Source organism: Spermophilus citellus, assembly GCF_964194105.1.
Source record: "Spermophilus citellus genome assembly, chromosome: 7".
Lineage (NCBI taxonomy): Eukaryota > Metazoa > Chordata > Mammalia > Rodentia > Sciuridae > Spermophilus > Spermophilus citellus.
Genome location: NC_138188.1, coordinates 58425389 through 58449575, shown reverse-complemented (window position 1 = coordinate 58449575; position 24187 = coordinate 58425389).

Sequence of the window (24187 nt, the reverse complement as noted above, 5' to 3'; positions counted from 1 at the left end):
ACACCTTACTACAAGGGATCCTAAAAGGGGGTGATATAGTTTTTATAGTCTATTATGTATGGATTTAAGCAAGTTTGTTCAACTTTAACGATTTTAGATCATTTCCATGGTGACAGATGTTAGGAGAACAAAGAAGCTAAATATATTACATAATCTTTGAATCTAAGTGTGGGTTGGATATTTTCCACAGTGGATGATTAGTGGACGATTAGCACATCAGAACTGGCATTTAAACCCTAAGAGATAGCAACCAAGACAGTGTATAAAATAGATTTTAGGAAAGAACTAAAAGTGGAGAGAGAATTTAGATAAAGGAAGAAGATAGAAATATCAGATTCATAAAATGTCAAAACAAATTTCTAGAAGGAAAGCACTTCATTTAGTTTGATCCCATTTCAGCAAGTTGAAATAAATGAGTTCAGAAGGATATGATATGGTTTGGTAATTTCTATGAAATTCAGAGTGAAGATTAAAAGTATATCTATGATTTCAAAAAGGAAATTCTTAATAAATGAAAAGGATAATATCATTTAAGATGGGATACATGAACTATTTAAGATAACTATTTTAGGGGCTGGGGTAGTGGCTCAGTGGTAGAGCGCTCTCCTAGCACATTCGAGGCACTGAGTTCAAACCTCAGCACCACATAAAAATGAAATGAAGATATTGTGTCCACCTACAACTAAAAAATAAATATTTAAAATAAAATATAACTATTTTAAGGAAATGATGAGAAAATCTATGTCCTGACATTTCTGCCTTAAGATTTAGCCTTACAGATTAGGGAAACAGCTCAGCTGGTAGAGTGCTTACCTTGCATCTACAAGGTGTGGATTCAATCCCCAGCACCACAAAAAAGGAAAAAAAAAAAAAGATTCAGCCTCTCTAGAGGGCTTTCCATTATCAAAATATGCCACATTCTGTGAGTCTCTGTTACTTTGCTTGTTGTCACTTCTCTGGGTCAAATATTTATTCTTCACAGTTCTGCTTACTGCTCATCATTTATCTCTTGGCTCAAATGTCACCTGTACTTAAAGGCTCTTCTGAGCACCCTACCTAAGGCATTACTACCCAAACTCTTGAAGACACTCCCTATGTCAGTTTTATCTTTCATTTACTTCATAAATTATGAAGCTATCTTGTTAGACAAACATATTTTTAAATATATTTTCAAAAATTTATTTATTTTCTGTCTCCTCAAATTACTTTACATAAAAATGCAAGTTCCACTACAGTTAAAAGGTTATTTTCTTCCTGGTACCATAACAATATCTGGAACATAGTTGGCATTCAATTCATTTTTCTTGAATCAATGAATTATTCTGAGTAGTCCATTAATTCTGATATCAGGAAGAGAAACTTGACAAAATACCTTAGGCATGTTTTATTGCTGTGGTCCATGCTAATTGTTCATACCAGAATAATAAACTTGTATTTTGCTTTTTAAAATTTTAATTCAAGGACTTAAGTAATTCAGAAGTTTTCCCAATTATTTATATATATTTGACTTTTAACATATTGTTGATAAAAAGCAAAAATAAGAAAAAAAATTAATGTTACTAATACCTACATATAAATACTGTAAAAAATTTAATTGTGTTTATTTTAGCAACATATTATAACTAGAGTTTCTATAGTAGAGAAGATAAACAAAGCCAAATATTTGAAATAAGAGCATTTTATGAATTGCAAATAAAGATTGTTATGTTGTTAATTTGGATGCCAACAACTGTTTCTTTCCCCTCACTATAAGAAACAAATTTTAGACTCGAACGGTGGGACACACCTGTAAAATCTCTGCGGTTTAGGAGGCCTGTGATTTCAAAGCCAGACTCAATAAAAGTGAGGCCCTAAGCAACTCAGTGAGACCCTGTCTCTAAATACAATACAAAATAGGGGTGGGGATGTGGCTCAGTCTTTGAGTGCCCCTGAGTTCAATCCCCGGTATACCCCCCAACACACACAAACAAAAAAAAAACAGGTTTTAAGCAAATTTATACAGACACACACACACACACACACACACACACACACACACACACACTTTTCCTGTTAAAAACTATTCATCCAGATCAGTGGTTTTCTACCAGGATGGTTTTGAGCTCCTGGAGGACATTTGGCCATGACTGGGACATTTTTAATGTTAAAACTGATGGTTGTCTCTGGCCTCTCTTGATAGCAGACAGGAATGCTGCTAAACATTTTACAATGCACAGAATAACCTCTCATAACAAAGAGACCCAATTAGTCAATAGAAGTGAGGTTAAGAAATCCATACACGGAGATAGTCTTTAAGTATTTCCACATTTGCTCCTTTATAACTCAGAAATCTGAAAATAAAATTATACCAATTGTAAAATGGAGGAAAAAAAATTGATTTTAGTTTTTTAGCAGTTTCATTTGGTTTTATTGTTTAGTAAGACTATAATTTTCTTATAATCATGACAGTTACGTGGTAAAAAATAATTTTCTGAACTTCAGCTTGACATGACTGTTGATGCCATAGCCTACTTTTACATTACTTTGTAGTGCTCTATTTTAACCAGCTTTTTATTTTATTCATTTTCTGACTTTCACTTAGGTGGTACCATAGATTTTCACTCACTTGGTACCATAGGTTTCAGAATTCTCAGGGAGTGTTTCCTCATCTGGTATGAATAGTCATGTAGTTTAAAAGCCAATATACTAGGTGTTCTGCAAATGCCTTTTGATGATTATTTGCAAGTATTTTTGTCCTGGTAGTCTTGATACTAAATGTTTGTTTCTTAATCAAGGACACTTGTTTGGCCTCTTTCATGTGTACTTTTATTAATTTGTTGTCACCCAAGAGATGACCAGTGGGTTTTGACATGATATTAGTGAGTAAAAATGAGCAAATATATCCTTGGATGGCTCTGCTCACTGCGTTCCTGAGACATAGTCTTGGTGATGAAATGAATATAACATCACATGGAACCAGTCAAATTCATAGTAAGGTATTTCATGAGAACAAATACAAACCAAAAAAAAAAAAAAAACCCAAAGGAATTATTACTTGCTGCTTTCTCAGCACAATAAATGACTATAAAATGTAAACTATAAAATAAAAGAAATTAAAAGATAGCAACCACAAATCTCCTTGACGAAATTTGTCTGTCGAAAGCAGCAGAAGAAGTCACATGGAGAAGGATTGAGTATCAATAACAAAAATAAAGTACTTAAATTCTATCTGATAAGTTACTTTCATTTGAAAATGGCGCCAATAGAATATTATAGAACAACTGGGATTTTTTTGTGTGCCTTTTATTTTCTTGTTTTTATTGTTGCATTAATCTAAGTTCATCCTATTGCTATTTTACATTAATGAACATCTGGAAATTACACATTAAAATAAAACCAATGTATATTTCCTCAAAGGGTTTTCTTTAAATATTTAAAATCTCACTTAAGTAGAAAAAAGAATGTGGAGAATAAGGAAGAAACACATGAAAAATGAAAATGAAAATTATATTGATAGTATTTGTTACCTCTATTTTAATCAACAAATTTTGAAATTCCTTGTTTATAAATATATGCTTTTCAATTAATTGTCTCTCCTTTCATCTAAGGAAAGAACCAGAAATCACCCTCTCTTTATAATAATTACAAGTAATTAATTGTGATTCTGAAACATAAAAGGTACAAGTGAATTTGAAAAATGAGTGGGTTTGATAAAAAAAATCCTTAATTCCTTAATATTCACATAGTTACTATAAAAAAACCCAAGACAAAAATTCTTATAAATACTTAGATAATAAGTGCATTCAAAATTTACAGCTTGAATATCCATTTTTGTAAGAGTCTTTTTCTTTCAAATAAAAATCAAAATTTATTCTTCTATTCAAAGAAGTTATAACCAACTAAACAATTTGCTTAGGCATTACCACTGTTAAGGGGAAATTTTATTGTTGCTGAAACTTGTTGTACTGTTCAAACATCATATTTTTTAAACATTGAAAATGTCCAGTACTTTCAATTTGAACAAAAGCCTGTGTTTGTGTGTATCTTTAAGAATTATATTAATATCATAATAGGAAGATCTTTCATATTGTGACACAGAAATGTAAGCTGGAACAGTGATGTACACTTCTCCAAATAAATCATTATACGCAGTATCAAGTTCAATACAAGTAAACACATCTTTTAGCTAAGAAATTCTAATCAACTCCTTTGAAAATCAAACTCAAACATTAAGTTGGGTGCTGTATTCTACTTATGCACTCTTACTTTAAGTGTGTTTGGATATTTTTACTGAATTTTTCATAATCCCTGTTGGGGAAAAAAAGCTAAAATATTTTTTTCACTGAGTAAATATATATATTCAATATATAATAATCACTGCTGTTTTGTTTTTATTTTTGTTTTTGTTTTGGGGATATCAGGGATTGAACTCACTGAGGCCACATCCCCAGCCTTATTTTGTATTTTATTTAGAGATAGGGTCTCACTGAGTTGCCTAGTGCCTCGCTTTTCGCTGAGGCTGGCTTTAAACTCGTGTTGTTTTTTTTTTCCTCAGCCTCGGGACCTGCTGGAATTATAGGTGTGCACCATCGTGCCAGGCTACCACATTGTTTTTTGTTTTCACTTTTCTTTATGGAAATTGAACCTGGAGCTTTGTGTGCAGCCTACCATTGATCTACAGCCCAGCCTCACTGCATATTTTTATCTCACCAACTGTTTAAACTAAACAAGTTCAAATCTACAGATCCAAGTAATGGGTTGCATTTGCTGCTTTGCTTCATTCCTAGTCTTATGACAAACTGCTTGATTTTAAACCACACTGTCTCCCCCACTTCGCATACTGTGTTTTATGCAACTACTTGTAGTTTATACTGCCATAGAATTTTTAAAAATTTGTCATTGCCTTTTCTTTCCCATTATCCTGATTTTGTTTTAGGTTTCATTAGTGATTTCTTGAGACAAATAACAAGAAGGAACTAATTATCAGCTTTGCTTTGCCAACTCTTTTGAAGGGGGTACTCCATCAAATGGATGAAGCTATTTGTACAAAGATAGATTTATTGCTGTTGCTATAATATTATTAACTTTTGCAGATGTGATCAAGAGCTTAAAATTTGCAAATAACACTATGCCTTTCATGGAATCCACTGTGATGAAGCTTTCGTAACTCTTAATAAAATCAGGAAATTCCAGTAACTAGAATGATTAGAGAAGTGACTGTACATGGGCCAAAAATGAAGCCCCATAGCTACACCTGCTTGGTGCTCATCTGAGATTCATCATTAAGACTCCGCACAGTTGGCTGGCCACAGCCTAGACTGGTACAAAACTCTTTGTACTATGTATAATTCATCCAACTAAAGAGCTCAATCTCTTTCCATGGAAACACCTGCACCTTCTCTGTATTCTCATGATTTTAAATTTTCCCTAATTTTACTGTCATTTGAGATTCAAGCTTGAATGGCAGTTTTACATTGACATTTTCCAGTTTTTCTCAAGTAAATTTGACCTTCAAACAACCTTCCCTAACATAGGTTTGCTTGTCTCCTGTGAAATTTGCCATAAGCAATTTACTTAGTGATAATTACTTGTTCATAACACAAGTTCTATTTCAAGAATAAATTACTTGATATTGGAGATCATGCATTCTACAATTTTCACATAGTTGGTGTTCACAAAATATATTGAATGCCCAATAAATATATTTTCACAATATATATTTCATAATATTATAGGGAGCATATATAGAGTTTATAATTTGTAAATTGTTACAGTTCTGAAAGTAACTTGCTATTGTCTCCTTTCCAAAGAGGAATTCTCCCCAGGAGGGTTGCTATCTGACAGCATCTAGTTGTGAGCCCACTAGATCTGCCTCCACATTAAAAAGTGAAGTCATGGGCACTCCAGGGAATAATAGTGAAGATAAGTATTCAAAGGTACACTGTGTAGTGTGTTGATGAATTAAGTCTTTGAAAAGCTCAGGAGATAAGTGAATTACAGTAGATGGGGTAGAGAGAGAAGATGGGAGGGGAGGGGAGGGGGGATAGTAGAGGATAGGAAAGGTAGCAGAATACAACAGTTACTAATATGGCATTATGTAAAAATGTGGATGTGTAACCGATGTGATTCTGCAATCTGTATATGGGGTAAAAATGGGAGTTCATAACCCACTTGAATCTAATGTATGAAATATGATATGTCAAGAGCTTTGTAATGTTGTGAACAACCAATTAAAAAAATAATCAAAAAAAAAAAAGAAAAGAAAAGAAAAGAAAAGCTCAGGAGAAACAATACATACAAGGATAATGGAATTGGCTAGTCTGACATCCAAAAAGAGATGATGATAAACTGGGAATGGCAAGTTTTGGAGCCTCCATTGTACCTTACAAAAACTCTTTTTTTTTTTTTTTTAATCTGTTACCATGTGAAGTAGGATCAACTGAGGAGCAGAGACTCAGAATATTACTGTTAGGATCATAGAGTCACAAAGACTATTGAAATGCTTTGAATGTTCAGTCTAGTCACTAAGTCTTCAGAGTCTTCAAAGGAGCCTCTTTTTCCCAATAAAGAACTAGAACTGCTCCCATCAAAGACCCTGTGGAAGCCTCTTTCTTGAAGGCAACAGATATCCTTCGAGATCTGTCCATTTCTTCTCTTATGATTTACAGGTTGAAAATAGAGTTAAATTTATGAATAAGCAGATAGGCAGATGCGCAATTTGATCAGTTACAAATTAAACCTATGAAGTAATCAAATTGGGTATATTCAGGAACAATTCACTATAGGACAGAAAGGGTGCATTGAGAATTTGGTCTGAGCAAAACTAGAATTAATAAATAAACTCCGTGAACATATAGCAGATATTCTCATTTCACCAACCTTATTTGCATCTTTCTCCCATCTTGAAATTATGGATGTATAGAGAATGAATAAAACTCAAGCTTGGTTTATGGGTATATTGGCTCAATATTTAAGGCTAAACCCCAAATAACTGTAATGACACATTACAGTCTCATTCAGTGATGACTGAATGGCACTCACTCAAAATCTTTACAATAGATAGTTTCTAATGCTACCATTAATACATATATGCAATTATGGGCAGCAGGAAATTCCTTGAAAAATAAAAGACAGGAATATCAGATAAAAGGAGGTCTAGGTGAAAAGGATGCAAAAACACATCTGCATATAGGCACCAAGTATGAAAATTTCCTTTTAGATATTATTGCCTACTTTACATTATTCACCATGAAAGAGACATTGAACCACTAAGCTGACAAATTGCTCAGCTTATTGACATTGAACTGCTGTTGTTACTGGCCATGCCTAAGTTGGCATGCAAAAGTCATGGTGGAGATAGAGACTGTACATGAGCCCAGCAGCAAAGATTCTCACAATCTAGCTTCTGCCTTCTCAGAATATTCAATCTGTCTGAGAAAAAAGACCACTTTTGAGGCACCAGTACAGCACTTTTCATCAGGAAGTCAAACTTTGTATTTAGTACAGAGTGGCTCTGTTGGGTTCCATCGTCATGAGAGGGATAACAAATCATCTTAAAGGAACTGACCCCTATTCTGGGTATATGTTTTGTTCAAATGATCTTCTTATGCTGGTTTTATACCCATGGAGCTCGATGAAGCAGTATAAACATGCATGAAATTTCACTCAATATTGCCCCTAGTCCGGGGACACATTCACAGTGAAGGAGATGCAGGACAATCCAACAGGCACGTACACTCAATAGAACATAATTACTATCTTTATTTCTTGAGGAAGGAAGCACAATAAAATTCATATTACCATTACCCACATCTTAAGCCTTCCCTATGGGCCCATGAATGTTTAGAATCACAGTAAAATTGGCCTCTATGTAATAATTGAAGTGGAACGTTATGTTCTAGATAGAAGGCTAAAAATAGACTCTAGTGATGCAATTACATGCTTTCTAAACACAGATCATGATTTTCAATCTATTAAATGTTACAAAAAATTTTGGACACATTTGCAGGATTAAATTAATATCTATACTACAGAAAGAAAGAAATTTGACTTGCCACTTTGATGGTTGAAAACATTTTAAATAGGGGGAAATAAATGGAGCTAAAAAAGTAGACTGTCATCAGATTAACAAACTCATTTCCACATTTACGTTTCACCGCTAATAGTGGTGCACATAATGGTTGGAACAGGAAATAGACAAACCTTGATATATAATTAGCTGAGGAAAAATGCCATCCTTTCAGGTATAAGCATGTTTTAGAAGCTTTGGAGAATTTATGCCTGCCTCAAATATCTCTTGCAATGTCCTGAAGCACTTGAATTCAGCCTTTTTGTTTTGTTTTAGTGTACTGCTCCACATATGCATATCCCATTTAAACACACATATTATTGAAAGCAGATTCAAATTAAAGGTTCTGCTTCCAGAAATAGTAGCCTAGATGGCTAGAGCCAATCTCACATATATAGTTAGTGCATATAAATAATCATGCCAAGAAAATTATTTTCCCTACCAGTGTAGGAGAGAGAAAGAACAATTTAAAAATCAGTTAAGGATGAAAAATTATGTGCATGTAAGTTAGCATAAGAGTAATTACAGAGTCAGGAAAGAATTTCACACAATTTATGCAGAAAGTTAAAGAGAGAATATTAAAACTTCTCTCATTTTCTTGAGAGACAAGAGGGCACACCTTGTGATTGCTTCTAATAACCCTCTTGAGGGCTTTCTAATTAGTCTTGGAAGTATATTTACAGTTCACAAATTACAGGGTCTGCACTTTTTATTGTAAAATCTAAAGGCCTCATGTTTTCATGAAGATATTCTGACAGAGTTGAAAAGCAGCACTGCTTCTTTATTAAATAAGTAAATGTAATAATTACACATTTCCACACACACACACACACACACACACACACACACACAGAGTTTTACTAAGGAAGTAAGGAAAGTAGGATTAAAATATTGCGGTACTTGAGCTGGGGTTATGGCTCAGTGGCAGTGCGCTTGCCTCGCATGTGCAAGGCCCTGGGTTCGATCCTTAGCACCACATAAAAAAATAAATAAAAGTTATTGTGTACAACTACAAAAAAAAAATATTGGAGTACTCAAAGTTTTTTTTTTTTCTTCATCCCCATGATTCTCTCTCTCATCTAGGCAAATGGCTTTAAAATTCTCCTTGTTCTGTGCTTTGTATTAATGAATAAACTTTTATTGATATGGACAAATGGCAGAGATGTTTTACCAGTTATATGGGTCTGTTTCCTTACGAGACTTCTACTAATGGAAAAAAATTCTATTTAATGTAGGTGACTATCTAAATAGATTAGGTATGTTTTTACTCTCACATAATTGGAAGCAATCACTAATCACTGAATGCCACAAGAAATGAGAATTTTCTCTGAGGACCCAGTATCACAGTCAGAATACAATCTATTTCCAGACAGATTATGCAATTCGTGCTTTTAGTACTGGTGTTTCCAGTGTTTTATTTTCCTGAAAGTATATGAAGAATAAGAAGTCTTATAAGAGCTCTGCTGCACCCTATACAGTCTTTTTTTAATCACTTACATTTATATCAGCAATTCATTCTTATTTTCTATACCAAACACAACCAGCATGGTTTATGTAATTTCATTGATCTGTCCATGTGATTTGTGACTTTCAAAAATGTTTTTGTACTACTTTACATTTTTCAAAAAACTTTTAATGGAATTATATATTTATTATCTCTTCATTAATTTTCTGTCATTTTAGTGAGATTTTGGTAGAAGAGGAGATCAAATTTCTTACTGATTATAAACAAGAAGTCTGAACTATAGTTTTGATTTGTATGGTAATTTATTCCTGCTGCCTGGAATATTCTTTATCCTTTACCATAAGCTCAAAACATACCTGAAAAAAATTATAGGTTAATTTCAAGACTTAATAAACCTTGCATGCAGATTGGCATCTAAAACAATTCCTCACATTTGAGGAATTGACCAAAGTGTACTTCTTAGTGGAAATGAGTGTTCTGTTTTTGTTACCAAGGCCAAATGGTTCAAACGGTAGATATCCTCACTCCTTTGACAACTGTCATGCAGAATATGAATATTTGACCTACAAATTGGCAATTTGACATCATCTGGGACTTTAAATCCAACTGACAGTGGCATGAAGATTCATCATTTTATTTAAGCTATGCTTTCTAATAAGTTTATGGACTCTATTGTTAATGTTATTTGGTTTCTCATGTATTCAACTGAGATCTCTAATGTAGATAATGTTAAAAAGGTTTAGGGGCTGGGGATATGGCTCAAGCAGTAACGCGCTCGCCTGGCATGCACGGGGTGCTGGGTTCCATCCTCAGCACCACATGGAAATAAAATAAAGATGTTGTGTCCACCGAAAACTGAAAAATAAATATTTAAAAATTCTCTCTCTCTCTCTTCTCTTTCTCTCTCTCTCTCTCTCTCTCTCTCTCTCTCTCTCTCTCTCTCTCTCTTTTAAAAAAAAAGGTTTTAAATTTCTGGCCAAAGATCTCCAGAAAACAGTGGCAATATGATATTGAATATTTTGCTTAAATGCCGTACAATTTTACTTTTTCATATTTGAATCTGGCAATGCCGAGATGCACTAATAAAAGAGTTAATAAAATTGATTTTTAGGATCTACTAGAATGAGATGCTCATTGTAGCTTTTGGGATTTTGGTTGACTATTTCCTCAAATAATAAAAAAAGACAGGAGAAATTTTAAATATTTTAAGGTAAGTTGATTTTTCACAATGACACCAGAAAATATAGAGAAAGAAAATACCATGCTAATTTTGTTTGTTATTCACCAACTCGGGAACTTTCTGAAGCCTTGATGAAGAATATTATACCTACTGTAGCTTCAGGGTACAGAAATAAAATTAAAGATTTTATTTTATGATTAGCTGATTTACTCCTTCATTTTATCAACTTGAAATGACAGTAATTATTAAAATAACATGCAACTATTTTATATAACTTTGAAAAAGATATAAAACTACAAACTATATAGTTTTGATACAAATTATTGTTTTATACTTTGAGAGCTCTAGACTTATTTAGACATTTTGTTTTCATCTATTGGTCACTTCTAGAATCCATAAAGGAAATGGTAATGCGATAAAGCAGTAAGATATTACCAAAATATCTTTAAATTCAATAACTAAATCTTTTTATCACCTATTAGTGTGGAATCATAGATATATGATTTTCCTAAGAGTGCTGACAGTGTGTCAGAATATATTTTTAAAGTCTTAATTATAACTTCTGTGGTATTTTCCAAAGCTTCTCATATTCCTTTTTCTTTTGATACTAGTTCTTTTCAACTTTAATAAACTCCTACTCCTTTGCTCAATTGAATCTCATGGAAGTTAAACACTTCCGTTCAAAGATGCAAACTATCAGATAATTTGTCCACAATTCAACAATAATAATGCCTGACACATGAATCTATCATCTTAATTAATTGATTTTTTTAAACTTAGTTATTCTTTTCTATGGGATTTGGCATTTTTTTCTGCTTTAAATCACATTATATGGTGCTTGATAGTAACTTTGAAGCTACCAATTCAGAGACAAAAGTTAACACAACTTCTTCTACTTGTGGGTTGCTTTATTTTTATGGTAACTTAATGCAATTATTCTTAAAATGTATACATGAGGGGCTGGGGATATGGCTCAAGCGGTAACGCACTTGCCTGGCGTGCGCAGGGCCCTGGGTTCGATCCTCAGCATCACATAAAATAAAGATATTATGTCCACCGAAAAACTGAAAAATAAATATTAAAAAATTCTCTCTCTCTCTCTCTCTCTCTCTCTCTCTTTAAAAAATGTATACATAAATAATGAGACTCTTGTCAAAACATAGACTCAGATTTATTATGAAATTATTACTAATTAATAATTATTACTAAATTAATACTAATCATTATTAGTAATTATTTATTACTCCTGGTATAGAGAGAGAAGCTAAGATTCAGTATTTTTTACATATTTCTGATGATGCCAATAAATTGAGTAGCAAGTAGCAAAAACTCTTGCTTTTGCTTTGTGACAAAAATATGGAATTGTAGTAATGCCCTAAGTAGTATAAAATATACACTTGCTGTAAACATGGTAAACTATATTTTTAAAAACAAATTTTAAAAATAAGACAACTTATATCCTTTTTTTGTTGTTATTTCATGTAAACTGAGATGCTAAAGTCATTGATGACTTCCCACTTTGTTTCCTGAATTCTTGAAACACATGAATGAGAAAAATGTCCAACATACTTTACCAGTTCCCATTAGTTTCATCTTTTGACATCATTTCCCCCAAAACCTTGTATGTGTACCATTTCTGACTCCCCTACTGAGACAGTTAAAAGACTTTCATGTGAGGGTTTTTCTCTTACTGCAGTGACAACAAATAAACGTAGTTTTCTTTGAATCAAACTTGGTGATAATTCATCAATTTTAAGAAAATTGGAACTTAATCATTTGGAAGAAATGTTGAGTGACAATTAAATATTATATATGTTGTTAAAATAATGAAAACAAATATACTTAATGAGAACATAATGAAAAGTAATGGTTATTTTTGCACAAGTATGGGTAACAGAAACTAAGTTAGGACTACCACCTGACACTGAATGTAAGATGTCATTTATGAAAGGTTTATGGGATGCTCACTGACATTAAAATACTTGAGATAGCACTTCATCATCTGTTAGTAGATGTCATTGTGAACATAAACATTTTAGTAAGGAATGGACACCTAATAAAGGAATTAAGACAATTATGAAGATGGGCATGGGGCACATGCTTGTAATCCTAGCGACTCAGGTGACTTAGACAGAAGGATCTCCAGTTCAAGGCCAGTGTCAGAAATTTAGTGTGGCCCTAAGCAAAAAAACTTAGCAATACCCTGTCTCAAAAATGAAAAGCACTGAGGATGTGACTCAGTGGTAAAGCCCACCTGGGTTAAATACCCAGTACAAAAAAAAAAAAAAAAAAAAGAATGAAAGAAAGGAAATTCTGAAGATTCAAAGTACACATGGCTATATATTATGTTCAATCCAATGCAAAATTTAAAAAAAAAAGTGAGACTCTTTGTTCAAAGATTAATGATTTCAAGATGTCTTAGACCAAACAGAGCATTAATCCAACTGTGGAGCCCTTCTAAGAATGGGGCCCAGAGAAAGCACATAACGCTGCAGCATTGTGGGGGAAAAGGTTCTGGCTCATCATACCCCACACATTGAAACCCCAGAGTTCTCATTGTTATGGTGAAGTATTGTCATTAACAGCACAGGCAGGAAGCCCGTCTACTGGTCTCAGTTCTTAGCTTTGTCAAGGATATTTCCTTAACATCCAGAAAGTTAGATAGCTATGTTAAACCTCATTTAACAATCTGTAATTGAGGATATTACTTACGTGAAAGGGTCATTAAGCCTTCAATGTATGAAGTCCTAAAATGCACAGACTCTTAAGGCCCAAGGAGGTTGATTCCTTCCCTTCTTTTGGTCAAGAAGCTAGTTCAGGAGGTCTTCAGACCAGTAGCAGCAATATTGTATGCAAGCTCTTTTGAGCTCTTGAGATCACTGAAGATTATCCCTTGTTTGGGAAGTGTCCACTGTAACATAGTTGAATGTTACTTAATGTGTGTTGGTCATTCTTTTATCATGCTTACAGTCCACCAGAAATCCTTGGCATTCTTAGTTTGTATTCACATCACTACAATCACTACAATGTTCCTTCCTCTATGTGTCTATAAACTACTTTTTTTTTTTTCTATGAAGACACATGTGATTGCACTTAGGACCACCCAGATAATCTGGAAAAACTCCTTCTTGCAAGATTTTTAACTTAATCACATCTTCTGCTATATAAGGCAATATTTACTTTCTTAACCATCTAAGTTATTAGATACTGACTCTGGGTATTAGAACCTGTACATATCTTCTGGGAGACCACCATTTAGTATAACACACTCCCCATCTATCATGATATTTAATGTATAAAACAGCATTTATTCAGTTTGTCTGTGTCTTGGAATTACCTAAGAGGTGTAAAAGGTACTGATGCTAAGGTCTCTCCCCAGGGATACCGAATTATTTAGTTTGGAGATTGGCTGAGCATCAGAAATCTTCAACTCTTCCAAGCCAAACTTTAAACTGAATCAAGATTGATAAACACTGAATTAGGATAACAGCTTAAACATTTCTTGGGATTGTCCCATAAAGACAACATTGAAAAAAAGTTATTATACAAAAAGATTTGCAATATTTTATATTATCAATTTATATAAATTATTTCTATTTCCAGAGGTCTGGGAAAATATATGGGAAAATGGATTTAGTTCTGAGAATATAATGAGAAACTTGGCTGAATTAATCAATAATAGTCTGTCTGATGGAGTCTCTGGACTCTCTGCAGTAACATAAACAGCTGTGAGTGGTCCACATTATTGGTCTGGTTGCACTGATAGCCTGTGGCAAATTGAACAAAAATACCAGCAATTCCAAGTCACTATGTTGATAAATAAATCCAAACAATGTTGAAAGAAAAAATGCTGGGGTGAATCTGATTTGTCCCACACACTTCCTAAAATTATACGTTGGGGTCTGGAGGATACTTCCTTCATCAAGGGCCAGGAGGAATAGACTTTGGAGAGGGATGTGGGGTGTCATCATCTTTTTTTTTTTTTTTTTTTTTTTTTTTTTTTTTTTTTTTTTTTGGTGCTAGGGATTAACCCAGGGCCTTATGCATGTAAGGCAAGTACTCTACCAACTGAGCTATATCCTCAGCCCAAGGGTGTCATCATCTTTAAAAATGTTTTTGTGGCAATTTTGATAGACCTTAGATATTGAGGGAATGTTATATAAGTCGAAAGGATTTAAATCACTAAATTTAAGGGAATGAGAGGGCCCTCAAAAGGCAGAGGTCAATTGGTGGCAATGTAACTGCAACCCAGAGGTAAGGTAAGCATAGTTGCCACAAAAACCTGGGAACTGCCTGGGTCAGTAAAATGGTCTGCCCTAAGGTCTTCTGTAGTTTCTAATTAATACTTCATGACTCTCAGGGCTGAAATAATGGGTAGCTTTTCAAAGGTTTATCCTTATTTTAACTAAAGATTATTTTTTTATTATATAACAGAAAAAATGTGATTATATATGAACAGATTTTGAGTCATAGTACCAACCTAATTTCTTAGAAACGTGGGAATTGCATACGTATAACTAATTCTACAAGCAAAATCTTATATCTATATTAAGGTAAACATGAATTTATATTGATATCTTCACATATAATCTAATGGACCACATATGTCATTCTGGTCTCCTCCCATTATTTTGGTGTAAATTTCCACTTCAGCTCTCTAACTCTATTAGACCTAAATTTCACCTTGGAACATCCATTTACTTAATTATGCAAGTTCAGTATACATGCACTGCAGTTCAAAATTATTTACCACTATCCCTTGGGGGAGAAAACATTATTAATAAGGATATAGTACTCATTTTCCATCTTATTTACAAAGTTACCTCAGTCAGCACCTTTATCTGCCATCCTTTTTACTGAGATTTGTTAATGCATTTATGACATAGTTACATTATCTCGATACAGTCAACACTCCTCCCTGAAATCCACCACCTTCTAAATCTTTTTCTTTTTGAATACACATGCGTTAAGATTCAGTCTTTGTTTTTGTTTAATTTTTTATTGGTGCATTATAAATTTAGATGATAATAAGTTTGTTGTTACATATTTGTACATGCACACAATATGATAATTTGGTCAATTTGGCTTTTTAAATTTAATTTCCATGGGTTTTCATACACTCATAATGTTATATATTCACCATTAAAATATAATGCAGAATAGTTTCATGAAATCTATCATGTTTCACCTACTTAAATCATCCACACTGACTCCTGAACCAAGGCAACATATCAGAAAGAATTGACTTTTGACCGTCTATAGTTATGCCTTTTCCAGAAAATTACATTAGAGTAACATAGTAGGTATATTTCACAATGGCTACTTTCATTCAAATGGCTACTTTCATAAGCAAGACAGTAACTAAAAACCAGTTGCGTGTTCTTAATTCTTTGATCTGAGAATGTTGATATTTGGGCACGTATGCCTCCCCACAAAAGTGTTGTAACTTACCCCCCACCCTCAAGTCTGCATTTCCCCAGGAGTATCTCATTCTCAGAATTGTTCAAACTAGGCCACCAGCAATTCATCAGAACGACCATTTAAATGTTCCCCTAGTTTATTTTGCCTGAAATTTTCACCTTGTGTTAGCTGTGATTCTCAGTAGTCATCTATCTCTCCGTACTTTGAGGTGGCAGTTTTCCACAGAACCTCAATTTCACAGATGAGCACAAGAAAATCATTGATTTTCAGCTTCTTCAACATTTATCTTGTTCCAATAGAAGTGATGACTTTCAAGATTTTGAACATGGAGAATGAAAATGGAAGTTCCATCTTTATATTACAATCCCCAAAAAACAAGAAGTAAAAGATAGGAAAAAAATGATATGCAGATTACAATAATAGTGGCCCTTCCATAGGCAGGAAATGTTGGAATTAGTAGAGAGGGTGAAGTTTGAAAGTGATGTTGTAACCAGTAAAAGATAATAATGATAGCTAGTAGAAAATAGAGTATTGGAGAATATAAGCAACAACTAGAACAGGTGTTCATACCATAACTTCTAAAAGTAACTGAACCAAGGGTCACAAAGGTATGCATACTATGATACTGAGTTGATGTAAGTAGAAGGGCATTTTTGAAGACTCAGTGGTTAAGATCTTGAAATTTGGACACTGAAAATAGCATTGAAAGATTAAATTATTCAGTGTGGTACAACATTCTCACTGATTGCACATTATATTGTATAAGAATAGGTTTGTTTTTGGAATAAATTTATTAAATTAATGTCATATTATTTCCATTATGAATCACTTTAACTTAATTAACAAACATTATTATCTCCTTATACATGGGAGATAAGAAGGTAATTGAGAAAATAAATAATTATTTAAAATAAATTTAAATTGTCTTGAGTAATTTCTCCTTTTTATTTTTTAAAAATGAACAAATGTCATGTAACTACATATATCATACAAAATATTCACAGGTAAGGTGTACCTATACATATCACAAACAATTGTTTAAAGAAGCAGAAGCAAATTTTCATAGTAAGAATTATGCTTAGGCAATATAGAAATATAACAATATTTGTATAAGCCTTTCAAACCTGAATGGGGACAATATTATGTTACTCTGATTTGTGACTAGAAAATTATTTACTTTAAATATTCATTTTACATGACATGTATGAGGTATTATTGTTTCATCATCCTCAACTTATTTCATACTTCCCTAAAGAAAAATCTTTATATATTTAAAAGATTAATTGAAATAGAAACATATTAAATTATTACAAATAGAAAAACAAAATGAATACTGTCTTGTAAATTATGGCATGAATTAATTGTATTTTTATAAACACAAGATATCACTCCATTACTGGTTCATTTATATAAAACAATAATATATCCTGTTTAATTCTGGTGATTAACATTTCCTTTTTATTGTTAATTAGATTTCTATTGATATGATGGGGAATTTTCAAGCACACTTAAATATTCAATGAACTGAAAACATTTGAGACTTACAAGTTACAGGAGGAAAATGATACACTAAAGTTTAATAGACTAAGCAGGACAATAACTAAAAACCAAGAAAGAAAGACTAATATGTTTGGCTACATTGAAATTTATACACACACACATATACACACACACACACACACACACACACACACATTTATGCCCAGAAAGGGGGGGGGGTATTTTCAAGTTGATATTAACAAATGTTACTATAAAATATATACATTGAAAACTTATAGATCAACAAGATAAAAATTGAACACTCCAAAAAATGAATGGGTAAAAGACAGCAGTTTATAGAAGAATAATGATGGTAAACAAATGTAAAAAATGTGTTCATAGGAGAACAAAACTGAAAAAAAAATTGTGATGTTCTTGTTTTAGATCAGAATCCTTAGCAATATAATTAATACAAGTATAAATGAACCTGTACAAAAATTAATATTTTATGCACATATGGATATATTAAAAACTTTTGAAAGGTTGATTTGCTATAAATTCAAACACTTGACATACATGTGTCAAGTGTTTGAATTTATAGCATACAAGTGTTTAAAATTATATATATGTGTATATATATATGTTAACACATCTGTTTTCGACAATCATCCTCTAGATTTAATAAAACAATTTCATGTTAAGATTTTGGCACTAGAGTATTCATTAAATTATCAAAATAGAACATTCGGTAGTCCAAAATAACATATATCCATTCTATGTATTACTAAATTTTCATGGAAACTGGAACTATATGCCCTTTATACCCTTAATTAAAAGGACTTAGAAAACCTGGCGGTATTTAATAAAAATATCAAGATATCTACATTTCTTGGCATTAAGAAATGTATACATGTTAAACTTCAAAAAAGAGAAGGCTCTACTAAGGTTGAGATTTTAAATTCTCTGCTTATAGCCACAGTATCTGAAAAATAAATACTGTAATAAAAATTATTTAGACACCATAGAAAGCCACCCTTGGTGAATGCAAAATACTCATGTTTGAGAGAAAAAGAGTGTTAAAAGGACTCATAGCATCGCAAACACACAAGTGACATTTTATTTAAATCATCATAAAAGCAATTTTTGTCATTAAGATAACAGGACTTGGGCTGGGGATGTGGCTCAAGCGGTAACATGCTCACCTGGCATGCATGAGGCGCTGGGTTTGATCCTCAGCACAACATAAAATAAAGATGCTGTGTCCACCAAAAAACTGAAAAATAAATATTAAAAAATAATTCTTTCTCTCTCTCTCTCTCCTCTCTCTTAAAAAAAAAAAGATAACAGGACTCAATTGTTACATGGTTACTTTAGGCCAACATTCTGAGGGGGGACAATAAAATTTCAAGAAAAATATCTAGAGAACAGCAAGAACTTGATACTCTAACAGAAAGCTAGGGCAAGATTAATTTAATATGAGAAACAAAATAATAATACTATGTGTCAGGCACTCTTAAAGAGTTTTGAATGTTTTTGTTTAATCTTCACAAAAATCCTATAAGAGATATGATTATTTCTTGTAATTTCTTTTCTTTTTTTTTATTTATTGGATGTTCACAACATTACAAAGCTCTTGATAAATCATATTTCATACATTAGAATCAAGTGGGTTATGAACTCCCATTTTTACCCCAAATACAGATTGCAGAATCACATCGGTTACACATCACATTTTTACATACTGCCATATTAGTGACTGTTGTATTCTGCTAACTTTCCTATCCTCTACTATCCCCCCTCCCCTCCCCTCCCATCTTCTCTCTCTACCCCATCTACTGTAATTCATTTCTTGTAATTTCTAGATTTAGAAATTGAGTCATAAAGATATGGAGTAACATGCCCAAAGACACACAGCCATAGTAGGGCAGATAGATATGGGATTTAAGCCAGTCCCCTAGTTCTAGAATGTACACTTAAGCATTGTGCTATGAGACTGAACAGGAAAATATGAAAACCCTGTAAAAAATTAGGGCACAGGATGTGAATGAGCATAGAAAAAACTTTTCCTAATATAATGAAGTATGAGTTGAGGAAAACAGACAACTTTGGAGTCTCCTGATGAGTATTGTTTCACACTTATTGGAAATCCATCTGCTATTACAGTACACTAATCACAAGTCTGGAATAAATTATAAGGACATACACACACAGAAATTCAATAAATGCTAAATGTTACAATTACGTTAATAAGGACATAGCATAAATAAAGTCATGCTATCTGAACTTATGTTCATTTATTTAATAAATATTATTGAAGCAACCATTGAAATCCAGGCTCAGGGGCATTTGATATATTTCAGTACAAACAGGACGTTTTTCAGGGATTGAGGGAATTGAACTCGGGGGCACTAAGTCAGTGAGCCACATCCCCAGCCCTATTTTGTGTTTTATTTAGAGACAGGATCTCACTGAGTTGCTTAGTGCCTCGCTTTTACTGAGGCTGGCCTTGAACTCACAATCCTTCAGCCTCAGACTCCAGAGCTGCTGGGATTAAAGGTGTGTGCTACCACGTCCAGCACAAATTTCACTTTTATGATCTTGTCACGAATCACCTTGTTGCAAGGTGATTTTCAAATGAATGGGGAAAAGTTACATAATGAATATGAACGGCCATTTAGCATGCCAGGGTTGAGATGAGGGTTGAACTAAAACCAAAGAAAGCAAGCAAACCGAACTGAAAACCCCCTCTCATAAGAAATGTTTTGATAACTTTTGGGTAAGATGATAGAGTTAGAAATAGCTAAAAAACAAAACAAAACAAAACAAAACAAAAAAAAAAAAAAAAAAAAACAACTAGTCAAATTTTAGTGCAAAGACTGACAGGGAAATGTCTTCTGTATTCAAGGAACATCAATGAAACCAAAGCAGCAAAAGGATTGACGGGAAGAGTAGTGAAAACAGGATCAAAGAAAGCGTAAAGCCACAGGCCATGTAGGACCTCATTGACCATTTTGTGGACTTAAGCTTTTACTGCCCGGTGTATGGGTGCCATAGTGGGGTCTTGGCTAGAAGAGACACCTGTGAAAGAGTTTTAAAGAATCGCCCTCGCAATGATAGAAGCAGTCATTGTCGTGTAGGGCTCTGTTGTGCTACTAGCACATTGACGATGAACATGGCTATCACTAAAGCGATTGCAGCAAAGTGTACATACAGGAGTTATGAAGGAGTGGTAACTAAAGTGAAGCTGGTTCACTGAGCACCCATCATCAACTTGTCTGAGTCCAGTGTGAGATAATATCCCACCAGTTACATCACGGAGGCTTATCACTTACACATGGCAGCAAAGGACAAGAGACTTTGAGGGTTCATTGTGAACTGGTTTGCAAAGGAAAGTTTCCCAAGGGGATGGACTCCTGAATGCATGCATCCCCCTGGAGCCCTAGAGGAGGGATCTCAGAAAGCAGCTCACAATGAATTTGATGTCTGTAGCAAAAAGAATTAGTGGACCAGAACACTGAAGGGTGACTTTATTCCTAAAGAAAACTACGACAGAGCATGAGCTATTCTGTCCAGCTCCTTCATGTCACAGAATGTTACATTCTAAGCATATCCTAGTGATTCTTGAGAATTGCAAGAGAGAAAAGGAAGAGAACTGGGTCTGTCCATGGCAATTCAGAGTATTGTCCTACAATAATATAAGAAATGTGGTGTCCTAGAAACCAACTGCACATGAAGGAAGAAGGAGTGAGCAACTTTAGCAAAAGTTAGCCAAAAGCCCGAGTAAAGAGGTCCCAACACTGACCACTGGAATCAGCCAGATGGGGAATATTAGCTTTTGTAATAAAAACATTTTGGTTGATGTGCTGGAAGTGAAACACAAAGAATGTATTTAAGAACATGGAAAAAGAGGAATTAAAGACAGTAAATGTATAAATCATTTTTTAGGAATTTTTTTAAATAATTTTTACTTTTAAAGAATCATGTGGTGGGCTGGGGATGTGGCTCAAGCGGTAGCCCGCTCGCCTGGCATGCGTGCGGCCTGGGTTCGATCCTCAGCACCACGTACAAACAAAGGTGTTGTGTCCATGGAGAACTAAAAAAAAATAAATATTAAAAAAATTCTCTCTCTCTCTCTCTCTCTCTCTCTCTCTCTCTCTCTCTCTCTCTCCCCCCCACTCTCTCTCTCTTAAAAAAAAAAGAATCATGTGGTGACTTACATGTGATCAAGAAGGTTTTTTTGTTTGTTTGTTCTTTTCAGTGGAAGAAATTAAAGAGTGTTTGATTAGTAATGACAATGATCCAGTTAAAAGGGAAAGTTTGATGTAGTAGAGAGAAAAAGGAGAAAAATTTAAGACCAAGCCCTCAGGTGAGGTAGGGTGGCACTGCGTGCCACATAAGATTATGTAGAGTTAGTCGATCCTTAGTAATAACCAGAATGGAAGAATATGTAATTTTGATGCTGATAAGTGGGGATAGTGTGGAATACCTTTGAAAAATTATCTTCTTACTGCTTTAAATTGTCAATAAAAAGGAAGAAATGGCATCAAGTGAAATTATATGCATTATTTTATGTATGTGGGCTGTAGTATGTTTTCTTATGTATATATTAATTTGGGGGCATGGAAAAGAGGAAATGTGTCATTTTGATGTTATACTTTCTGAATTTATTTGAATGAATAATCTCATATATCAGCATTGCTGAACACAATGGTGTCAGCTTTCCCTCCTAGCAATATAAGAACATATGAAAATTGATTTGATGAAATTCAAAATCAAAGAGTAATAAAATTTGGTTATAACTTGAAAGATTACCTTTGAATTCTTGAACTGTGGTAATGTTTAAGCTCTCTTAAATAAGATGAATGCTATTTTGCTTATAATGACTAGATTTAGTTATATTTCAAACTGCATCTAAAGTGTTTACCCTCAAGGTATACTTACATATCGGTTATTTCTATCCATTTTTATCAGCAGGTTTTCATAATGTAAAAAATTTTAAACATGACAATTCTGTTAGCATTTGAATTTAAGTTGATACATTCCTGGGTAGATAAAGAACTCAGGAATCCACAGCATCTGAGTACTTTATCACAAAAAGTATTATTACTCAGGACTAGCAAACACTATGAAATTGAAAATGATGAACTTCTCGATAGCTCAGATTTACCAGGATAAAATGAGATATTCTTCGAAATGGCATAGCCATCAGCAATTGTTGACAAAATGTGAAAGAAAATATTTGACCCACTATGATTGAGTTTTTGCTCTTTCAATATAAAATATGTAAGCAAAAGATAGTTACATTTTCATATACTTATAGCTTGCATTGTTAGAAAAAAACATTTCAATTTCCTTATTACATAAAACTATATCTGTTTTATAAAACAACACTTCAACATTTTATATGCCTGAGATAAACAATGATACTAATTGCTCATATTTCTTGATTTGTATTCAATTTATGTGTGTGCATCCATTTTACTCTGGCACAGTGAAACGTTAAAGCCACATTAATGTTAAAAGCAGATGAACATTTGATTAGGGAAATTTTAGTTGAAAATAATCAATGATAGATTTGAGACAATCATTCCCTATTCAATTAATCAAGAAATATTAATTGAGTATTGTTACAGACATGTTCTAGTGATAAGATCTAGAGATAGTAAAATGAATTAATTAATCCCTATTTCTAAAGAAAGTGCTCTTAGCAAAACAGATTCCACTAGCAGACCTTGGCCTCTTCAACGTTTTGAATACTTTGTTTGACAACCTGTCAACAATAGTGAAATGTGTCTCCACAACACTATTGGTACCACCACACTATACTTTTATTCTCAACTGGGTCTAGACATCTATGCAACCTACCTAGACCCTATACATGCGTGATTGAAAACCCTGGTCTTTTGCATGAATCCATGAGTATACTCATGAATTCCATTTGAATGTCACTTCATAGGTTACAGGTGCTATTTTTTCCTAAATATTCTAATTTTTTCTAAATTTATGCATATACAGAGTAACAATATGTACTCTGTAATTTGTAAGGCAATTGAAAAATGGATTTAGTAAGAAATCAGAGTACAAGTAGATGGGAAAACCTGGTTTTGTATTAAAAGTAGGTTTAGTAGTTTTCTTCTCCTGAATTCAAATTACCTCATAGGTCAAATTAACTCAGAGATACCTGCTGTCCTTTTCTAATGAAAATTTGCATGGTCAGTTGTGGGTAGGTCCTAAAAGAGAGCTAAACTGAGGATTAATTTTTCTATTTAAACTCTTAATTTAATAAAATGTTCCCACATCTGTAGTCCATGATAGTAATTCAAGGACAGAAAAGAGTGCTAAAATTCTCCCCATTTCTAGAGACCAGTAACTACCTTAGACATTGGGAAGTGTAGCTCTTGGTCCAGGCCTTGGTCCGTTAGTGGTCCAGTGTTTTGATAAGCTTCCCTGGAGATAGCTACGTTCTCTCCAGTGTGTCTGGGACCTGGGAATGACCAGAGCATAGCTATGGCCTTGAAAAATTAGGGGCAGTTCTACTGTAGTCTCACTGCTCTGAATCAAATAAGGAATATGAGAAAAGTAATTGGTAGACAAT